Below are 9,772 nucleotides of genomic sequence, written 5' to 3'. Positions count from 1 at the left end.
TGTAGCAAGGGGCAACGATGTGATGGATATTTCATAGGCCAAATCCTAATCTGACAGGGCCTCTCTACAAACTTTCAGGTTAGCGTTAAGCACTCAGATCTTGGAAGAAAAAGGAATGCTCTCTTCTGTCCTCTTTCAATCCTACTGCGATGTCTTTTTCTACCCATCTCAGTCAAGCTCCTAGAAGCTGTTTGTTTCCTTAACCTACTACCATCTGCCTTCTGCTCTCACGTCTCCAGTGAAACTGCTCTCTCCAGTACCAATGGCCTCTTTGCTACAAAAGCAAATGGAAACTCTTAGTCTGGCCCCAGGATCAGCCCCTGTCCCTACAGAGCCTTGAACCCTCACACCTACTAGGCTGGTGAGCCACCTCTCCTAGATGCTCCCAAGGCACCCTGTGCAAAATAGTGTAGTGGTCAAGGGCATGGGCTCTGGGGTCTAAGGTTCCCAGCTCTCTGACCCTGGGCAAATTGCATATCTTCTTAAAATTTCCTCACCTATAAGTTGGGACAACATAATGGTAAATGCCTGTGGTTGACTGAATCATTGTTCTCAATTCTTTGCTCTCTCAGGGCATCCTTGCCCTTTACCATAAGACTTTGCGGTACCTGCCACTAGAGCAGCCGAGTCTATTTCCCCACCCCACTGAAGTTGGGTTTAACCACGCGTCATACTTTGGCCAATGGAGCAATAAAGGATTTGACGTAAGTAAAGGCTATAAATATGCAGAGGCTTGCCAGCTTACACTCCTGTGATGTGTCATGAAAACATGTCATGGAGGGGCTGCTGTAACAAGGAGAACGTGGAGACATGTTAGCAGACCTGAACCCAATCAAAAGCCTGGAGCCAACCCAGCTGACCAACAGCCTGAAATAGAAAAGAAAATATGCAAGAAAAGGAAACATTTGTTGTCATGAGCCTCAGAAGATTGCAATGGTTTGTGACAGCATTATTATGAGATGAGTAACAGAATCTCTGAGAAGATTAAATGAGCTCATATAAAAGTCTTCACACAGCACCTGATGCATAGCAAATAATCCATTCTGATTCATTATTAACATGGATCACACTGTATTATAATTCCTGTCTGCTCAGCTATTCCTCTCATTTAACCATAAGCTCCTCTAAGGCAGAGTCTCTGTCTAATTTATTGTTGAATCCCAAGTATTTAGCAAGTGTTTGATACATACACACACACACATTTTAGGTGAGTTAATGAATGAATGATCCAATGAATTAATGAGTTCAAATGAGAAAAATGCTGCAATGCTTGGCATATGCCTGCACTTGATAAATATTAGTTACCATCATCTTTCCTTCCTCTATAGTCTGATAGTGTCTGCTTGGTTTTAAATTATTTGAGCTTGAAATTAAGCTTCACATTATACAAATGACTATTTTAGATGATCAGAAAAATTAACTTCTATAAAAAATGGAAAACTTTCTAACATCCAATAGTAGAGAAAAAAAAGAATGAAATCACTTGGGGGCAACTCTTTGACTAGAAATTTAACACCACAACATTCAGCTCTGCACCGTCAAACCAATACTGGTCCCAACAGATCACACCAGCTGGGCTGCTGATTCTGGGGCAGGTCCTGCCATTTAAGGCAGCAGCTAGACCAGGCCTCTGAAGGCTGAAGCTCCCATTGGCTCCTGAGGAAATGAGTTTAGCTGAACTAAACTATCTTCAGAAATGGGAAAGGACTGCACCAGCACAGCCCTTGGGGTTGGTAAATAAATCCCTGGCATTTATGCACTGAACACTGTGCGTGCGTTGTCTCCTTGAAGCCTTAAATTCCCTCTGTAAACAATGTCTTTCCCAATGGAAACCCCTCTCTCCCCTGAGAATTTCTTCTGCAGGCTTCTCAAGGAGATGTGCTTAAGTATCTACTTTGCTCTTGTTTGCCGCTTCCAGATCATTCTATCTCCTCCCTAAAACACCCACTCTTGAATCTCATGTCACCAGACTATTCAGCATTTTCTCTTCATTGTTGATGTTCATCACCAACCCCATGCCACGTTCCCTCATTTCTCTTTGGTTTTTAGTTCCTGGATCACTGTTACTCTCTTCAACTCTATTTCTGTTCTAATGATGGGCCATTTTAATATCCACATAGATGACGTTTCCACATCCTGCTCTGAGGTCCTTGACTGCTCCTCCTCTAGTGATCTTGCTCCTCCACTTTTCCTCAGTCACACAGTCTCATGGTTATTCCCTAGGCCTTATCATTATCAATAATCATAATCCCTCCGTTGTCTCTATTCCATGCATCCCACTCTCTGATCACCACCTCCTGTCCTACCATCCTAAACTTTTTAGTACCTTGACTCCTATCCTTGGACCACACTGGGACTCCAACCCCTTGATGGCACCTTTTCATGCTCCTTACCCTCCTCAGTCATCACTTCCCTCTTTACCAGCTCAGTTTCCACTGGTGATCATTGCAATCTCTCCCTTATATATTCCTACAACTTCTTCCCTTAATGTTTTGTTCTCAGTTGGCCAAACCCACAACCCCAGCTAAATTTACTCTCCATCTAGTCCATGCCTGTACCCATGCAGATGACCATAGCTGTAGAAGTCACACAGCTATGTGACGGATCCTTCTTTAAATTCATGAACATGAATTTCAAATGAACCCTTAATTTTTCCCAGCAATCACATTTTATTTCTCTAGTTTTATTCTTATGCTCTTAAAGCTCCTCAAACTTCCAACACTTCCTCCCCTATCCACACAGTCAGCTGACGACTCTCCTTCCGACTTCACTGAGCAAATGAAGTAATTAGAAGATAATTTTCATAGACTCCCACCAACACATCTATCCGCCTACCATACTTGTGTTCTGCCTTCCTGTGCATTACTACAGATGAGCCATCCAAAGTCAGTCCTCCCACTTGTGCACTAGATCCTATCTCCTCTCACCAACTCAGATATATTCCTCCAGGAATTCTCTCCTCTTCCTCCTATTTCATCATTTTCTCTTCTACAATGTCAGCATAAAAACATGCTATTATTTCTTCCATCTTAAAGTTTTTTTCTATTCCATTTTTCCCACTAGCTACTGAAATGTTTCTCTGGTCCACTTCTCAGCAAAATTCCTAAGGCATTGTCTCCACCCACTGTCATTTCTCTCCTCCTCGTTTAGCCCCATTCTACTGTACCTACGCTATTCTTCTCAGATTACCAATGATCTCTGTGGTGCTAGATCCAATGGTAAATTCTCAGCCCTCGTCTTATTTGACATAACTGATGACTCTTGTCTCCATGATATCTTTCTTCACTTGCCTTTCACCACCCCAAATTTCCTTGGCTTTCTTCTCATCTCAGTGTTGCTGCTTCTCCCTCTCCTTTGCTGGAACTTTTTCTACCCAACCTCTGAATGTCAGAATACCAGGGATTAGTCCCTGAACTTCTTCTTTTCTCTCTCTACTCTTACTCTTACTCCCTTGGTGGTCTATACCAGTCTCAAAGTTTAAACATCATCTATGTGCTGACAGTTCTCAAACTTTTATCTCTAGATTTGTAACCCGAACTCCAGTCTCATATAGCCAACTGACTACTCAACATCTCCATTTGTATATATTGTATATATCTCCATTTGTATAATAGGCATCTAGACTAAACAGGTCTAAAACAAAACTGCCAATACTTCCTCCCAATCCTGCTCCCCCATTCTCTTGCATTTTCATCCTTCTAACTGCTCAGCCAAAAACCTTGTGATCATCTTTGATTCCCTTCTTTCTCTCATACTCCACAAACATAGGAAAATTCTGTTGGCTGTAGTATTAAAATCTATCTATCTACAGATAGCTAGATGTACACCTTTCTTTCATCAACTTGGTCTAATCTACCATCATCCCTTGTCTGGGTTATTGAGAGCCTCCTAGCTATACAGAAGCTGCATGGTGGGCTGGACAATAATACGGACTTCGAAGCCAAAGTGCCTGGGTTCAAATCCAGCTTTGTTACTTATCAGTCAGGTGACAGTAAACAAATAACACTTTTGCCTCTGTTTCATCAGATATAATTTGGAGGATGATAATAGTACCGACCTCATCAAGTTATAGTGAAAATTAAATAAATTAGCCACTTTAAGCACTAAAAATAATGCTTGACACCCTAGGAAGTAGTACATTCTACTTATAAAGTGTTAGGATTTTTTTCCTGTTTTTATCTAGAAGGTACTGAAGTGTGTGCTTTTCTATCACTTTATATTAAACTCTTATCCCAAACAGCTACTTGAAAGATTTTTTACGGTTATACCTGACCACTTAGATTCTCATACAAGTTTTACTACAGATTTAGTTTTCAAAGACCTCTTTGCCTGCAATGAGGGCCTATATTTACATATACATATATAGAGGGTGATTTTTGGAACACAGCAGGATACAAATAACTATATTTTCACTCACAGTTATTGTAGCCACAAAGACCAAACATGTTAGTAACAGAAACTTACTCTGATGAGGGAACACATCACTGAACACAACAGTAAGAATCGGTTATAAATTCAAGCAATTGTCCACAACTTTCTATATGTAATTCATTTGTTTACTCATTAACAAGCACTCAGCCACAATATTTTCCTTATGCATCTTTTTCATTATCTGCTTCGAGATGGACAGTTAATTACCAAATTATGTACTATAGAGAAATAATGAGGAGCAACAGAGTAACTCAAAGATTCCCCCAGAGTTTCACCTTTTGAGTAATACCTATCTGGGAAATTTTAATCTTCACATATTCAGTATGAAATTGAGGGCTACAGAAGAAAGAAATGTCATTTCCAGTCCAAAGCTATAAACCAAGCATAGTTATGTATCATCACAAAAGAAGTGGGAAAATCTATTAAACATGAGCAATGTCTACTATTACAGAATCACATGCAACCTTCTTAATTAAACCAGCTTGTATTCTCTTGGCTAGATTTTCATCTTTGTAAGATGAATCTAACACCAAACGCAGGGAAAGAGCAAGAAAAAGAGTGCAAGACACAGGACAGTGGTTGCAAAAAAGTATCTTGCTTACCTCCAATCTGTTTGACATATTCTAGCCAAGGTGGAGATTCTTAAAATTGATATCTGATTGGGTCACTTATCTACTTAAAATATTCTAGTGGTTTCTCATTGCCCCTAAGTTATTCTAAATTCTCTAGCATAATTTACAAACTTGTGATCTCACTACTTTCAACTCTTACAGCCCCATAGTCTATGGAGTAACCTTAGTTCTCTTAGTTTCTGGAAAGCGCTATGATTCTCTCTTCCCAACATTTAACAGAGTGCCTGGTTTATAGTGGAAACCTAAAAAATATTTGTGAAGTGAATGAATGAATGAAAATAAATTGAGGAAACAAAGGGAACATTTCAATTTTCTTAATGATTTCATTCATCTCCTCTTCTCGTGGTTCAGCCCACAAGCATAGCCAAGGACAACATTTTAAAAGTCTGGAGAGTGGAAAACAAAACAAAAACTCAGAATCAAAACTAACCTCAAAGGATTAACAAATTGATTTCTCAGTCATTGGGCAACTTTGCACATAATATATCAGAAAATAATTTTACAAAATTATAATTAAAATAATTTTATAAAAATTTAATTTTAATTAATATTTATAATTTTATAAAATTATAAAAGCAAATGGTGATTTATTCTTATCTGAGCAAGATCATAAATGGTTTAAGGGGCAAAATTTTTTTTAAAAATATAATTGAGAGGGGCTGGCCCCGTGGCCGAGTGGTTAAGTTCGCGCTCTCTGCTGCAGGCGGCCCAGTGTTTCGTTAGTTCGAATCCTGGGCGCGGACATGGCACTGCTCATCAGACCACGCTGAGGCAGCGTCCCACATGCCACAACTAGAAGAACCCACAACAAAGAATACACAACTATGTACCGGGGGGCTTTGGGGAGAAAAAGGAAAAAATAAAATCTTTAAAAATATATATATATATAATTGAGAAGTCACCAGTTGGACCAAGATGGAGGGTGGATACACTCATTTATCATTGTTTCTGCCCAAAATCTGTGAAACGGTATAAAAGATAGTTAAGATAGAATAATTTCATTGCAATAATAGAAGATAAAAGTGCTATAAATGGACCAGAAATTTTGAGCAACCTTTGACAGACAGAGAACAGTTGGGACCAAATCTCTGGAGAAATCCAGCTGGAGGAAGCCATATATTGCAAAAGTAGATGCAAGTGAGGAGAGCTCTAAGCCCAAAGTCAAAAGATTGCAGATGCTGGGGCAATCAGGCATCAGAGTATTTTAACTGAGAGGATATATCTTAAGCATTTAGGCCAGTTGACTCCTTTCCCCTTTCCAGGTTTTCGTAAGTGTTAGGCAGCAAGCAGTCTTCGTATTCAGACTAAAGCAATGAGTGTGAGCTGTAAAGGCATAGAGGCAAAAAACATCTTGAAACAAATGAAAATGGAAACACAACATACCAAAACTTATGGAATGCAGCAAAAACACATCCAAGAGGGAAGTTTACAGCAATAAACACCTATATTAAGGGGGAAAAGCCTCAAATAAACAACCTAACTTTATACTTCAAGGAACTAGGAAAAGAAGAACAAACTAAGGCCCAAGGTAGCAGAAGGAAGGAAATAATAATGATCAGAGCAGAAATAAATGAAACAGAGATCAGAAAAACAACAGAAAAGACCAATAGAAATCAAGATCTGGTTTTTAAAAAGATAAACAAAATTGACAAAACTTTACCTAGACTTACCTAGAAAAAAAAGGAGGGAGCTCAAACAAGTAAAATTATAAGTGAAAGAGAAAACACTGCAACTAACACCATAAAAATGCAACAGATCATAAGAAAGCACTGTGAACAGTTATTCACAGGTTGGCCAAAAAATTGGACAAACTAGAAGAAATGGATGCATTTCTAGAAACATACAACCTACCAAGTCTGAATCATGAAGAAATAAAAATTCTGAGCAGATCAATAACAAGAAGTGTTCTAATGAGTCTAGTCCCTTCTAGACCTACACTTGTTTTCCCAACGTGGTTCTGAAGACCAAGAGTCTCTGAAGCCTTCCTCCCCCAGAGACTCCCTGGAAAAGAGACACCCTGGAGCTCTGCTCACCCACTTCTCTCCCATCACCTTGCCTCCGTTGTTGGCCACTCATGCCAGGGCAAGAGCTGCCCCCAGTCTCTGAGCAGAGAAACTTGCCCAACTGGTCTCAAGAGGAACATTCTACTCCTTGATCAGACCTGTGCTCCCTCAATGAGTATAGAGAGTTCTTTTCACGGCAGCACATCCAGAACAAAGCTTCTAAGCTTTTGAGTAAGGGTCAATTTCTGTGAATGATACTCAGATTTCAGGGGGGTTTCCTCCCTCATTTAATATTTGAAAGCTTATGAAGTGTACTTTAAATCTGAGCAAATCAATGGTCTAGGTCTTTAAATGGGACATACCATTAACGCACTACAGAATAAGTCGTACAACAACGTATTGAGAACAAAAGTAGAACTTGATTAATTCAACTTGGCACAGTGCCCAGCACATGATACACACTGAATGAAACTTGGCAGAATCTGTAAAATTCCACTGTAACAACTTCAGCTCACTATTTCTCTGGTAACTAGCCCTAAGGTTCATCGATTCATTCAGCAAACACTCATTGAGGATCTATCACGGGGTTTGCACAATCTGAGAAAACTGTCACATTCATTCTCCATCTTTTGCCCTTTCTTAAGTACACAAACGTGCCCATTCTCTTCACTTATCTTCTACTTGAATTAACCATCCTCATGATTGCCCTTATTTTACTCCTATTCTTACTGGTCCAACATTTATGGAGGGCTTCCTGCACACCCGGCCCTGCGTATAAATGATTAGAACCTGATCCTTATTCTTGAGGCCATCAAGACAGTGATCTCCCGAAAAAACAAACATAGTTGTCTCAAGCTCTTACAAGGGCTGCCAGTTGCCCACTGGATAGTCTTAAGCATGGTGCCCTCCAACATTACTGAACTGATGATCACAGCTCACATACTCCATGCTGTTTCTCAGGCCCACACTTTTGCATGCTTGCCTACCTCCTTCTGCAGCTCAGGCGTCTAATGGCTCCTTCAGGAACCTGTCGTGAACACATCTCCATCCTTTCCCACTTCCCCAAGCTGGTTGGCTCTCCTCTCTGCTTCTGTGACTCCCTACATTTGTTTCTGTCAACAATTAGCACACTGCAACTGAAATGTCTTCTTCAGGGTTTACCCATTCACTCCACAAACATTATCGAGGGGCTATTAAGTGCCACATACTTGGCAAGGTGTTAAACACATAATAGTGAGCAAAATAGATATGATTCTTGCTTTCATGGCTCTTACATGATTGTGAGGGGAAATCAACAACAAATAAGTGTAAGCATACATACACGTACATTCATACGACCTGGGAAAATGGCCATGAAAATGATGAGAGTCATGCTCTGTTAGAATAAGGGGATGAATAAGATAAAGTTGAACAAAAATTCTTGTCTGAGGTGGTGGCAAATGCCTGGCACATTGTAGGTATTCAATAAATGTTTCCTTAACTGTCAAATTGAACAAGTAATCCTATACTGGGATTATAAAAGCATACGTGGCAGTTATGGTGGTGCAAATGACATGGTGGAGTAGGAAGGACAATAGCAAAAGAAGTTGTACGTGTGTGTGCATGCGAGGGGAGGGCGTAGGGGGAGGCCCTGAGACAGCCTCAGGCTAGGATGTGTTGCATTTGGATTGTTCCCTTTCTGGAGGAAGTGCGAGATCATTTTGGACCACCAGAGGGCAATGTCCGATCACATGTGACAACAACTCATTTGAGCCAGGCGACCAGTTTTGTACCGGGAGGCACTCCTGTCTGCTACCTCTCTTAAGAAATAGAGAACCTGGACATAAAGTGCTATTCATTCCTTTTACATTATTAATAAAATACACAATCCTCGAAGATGACAAATACTGTAACTGGATTAAAATGGAAGAAAAAAGAGGTGTTTCATATTCGTAATTCTATAATTATCCTTACCTAATGGAACAAATCTCCACTTCCTAATCATTTATAATTTTCCTCACTCAGCTATAGGTCACAGCAGGTAGTAATATCAGGTTAGCAGGAGTTTTCCGGTTTCTACTCAGCGTTTATGCTGCTGCAGCATTTCCAACCGGTGCCGCCTTCATATTGAACAGGCTCGTTTAGCCTCACCATAACTCATTGAGGTAGATGAGAGGCAATTATCATTTTTGCTTGGCAGATAAGGAAAAGCAGAGGAACACTGTTAGTTGGGGCAGAATTGAAAATCACCACCCAAGTTTGACAAGCTGCCCAGAACGCACTCAACTCCCCGCCAGCCAGAATGAACAGGCCTGGAGCACTGCCATTTCCTGGCGAAAGCCAATGACCAGGTGCTTTCAAGAGTGTGTTATCTGAGACACCTAGATGTTGTTCCTGTCAGAGCACATCAGGACATGGAGAAAGAGCTTAGAGCCCTGCGTGGCCCAAAGACCGTTGTTCCCAGAGGCCTCGGCAACATCTTCATTGGGAACCATTAATGGGACAGACCAGACACTGTTCCAGGAAACAAAAAGCCATCAAAGTTGGAAAGAAATAATCCAGGCTTTGCTACCTGTTTATTCAATCAATGGACATTCATTAAACAGCACTGCATGAATCACTGTGGGGTAGCAATTATAAAATGCTGTTCTTCCCCAAAAGAACTTAAATCTAATTACGAAAGCACAGCAGATATGCATGAAAACCTTTGTGCATAATAATATGAAA

Source organism: Equus przewalskii, chromosome 8 (assembly GCF_037783145.1).
Source record: "Equus przewalskii isolate Varuska chromosome 8, EquPr2, whole genome shotgun sequence".
In the NCBI taxonomy this organism is placed as follows: domain Eukaryota; kingdom Metazoa; phylum Chordata; class Mammalia; order Perissodactyla; family Equidae; genus Equus; species Equus przewalskii.
Note: the sequence above shows the minus strand (reverse complement) of the source record.